The sequence below is a fragment of the Portunus trituberculatus genome, chromosome 37 (genome assembly GCF_017591435.1).
Source record: "Portunus trituberculatus isolate SZX2019 chromosome 37, ASM1759143v1, whole genome shotgun sequence".
NCBI lineage: Eukaryota > Metazoa > Arthropoda > Malacostraca > Decapoda > Portunidae > Portunus > Portunus trituberculatus.
The window spans coordinates 21,390,310-21,391,231 of NC_059291.1; positions in this window are offsets into that span (position 1 = coordinate 21,390,310).

Here is a 922-nt window from a genome sequence, read left to right on the forward strand (position 1 = left end):
ACAATACACTGATACCAATCCACAGAATGGAAGATAAATGTCATAAAGACCATGCTCTCACAAATCATTTCCTCCTACATTGTCTTGTCTTACTGTTTTGTTTCACGACCCAAGGTTTGTTTTGTTTCCCCTTCAGGATCATTTACCCAAGTATGCTTGGCTATCCTGTCAGGTCAACCCTTCAAATACTGTCAAATTCTCTCTCTCTCTCTCTCTCTCTCTCTCTCTCTCTCTCTCTGTCATGTGTGCGTGTGCATGCGTATTTCCAAAATTTCTTTCATTCTTGGACATAAACAAATAACCTACAAATTTTGCTTACGAACTATTTGGCAAAGTTTCCTGGTGTGGACAGGGCTGAAGGTAACTGACAAACCTCTCAGGCAAGAAATTGTGTAACAAGCTCAGTTCTGCATCCCATAACGCTGATGAAAGGTGAGGTTACTACGAACACTTTTGTCCTTCTCATCTTCACTATATCTGCCTATACATACATTTATTTGTGTATCTGTATAGTTATTCACTTAATTATCTATGTACTTCTCTTCCTTCTACTAGTTCTCGTTTCCTTTACCAGAGCAAAATGACTCGTGAGTTTGATTTGCTGTTCACAGAAGTTCAGTTCGGGTTTCTTGTGGAGGTTCAGTACCGCCCCGTCTGCCTTCACAACAAGGTGCTTCTCATCTGCCTCTCCGCTGCCCACAATCCATTCCAACCTCTGCAAAGTAATGTGGTGGTGGTGATAGTGAGATGGAGAAAGTCTGGTGTTTGTATATGTGGTGGTGTGAATGGGAGTGTGGTTAGTTCAAAGGCATGTGGTAGTGATTGTGTGCACCGTAATGTGTGTGTGGTTGATAATTGAAGATAAGCTTTGGTATGTTAGTGTGGTGTGTGACTGGTGAAGCCATTTTTGCTCTGGTGGTGG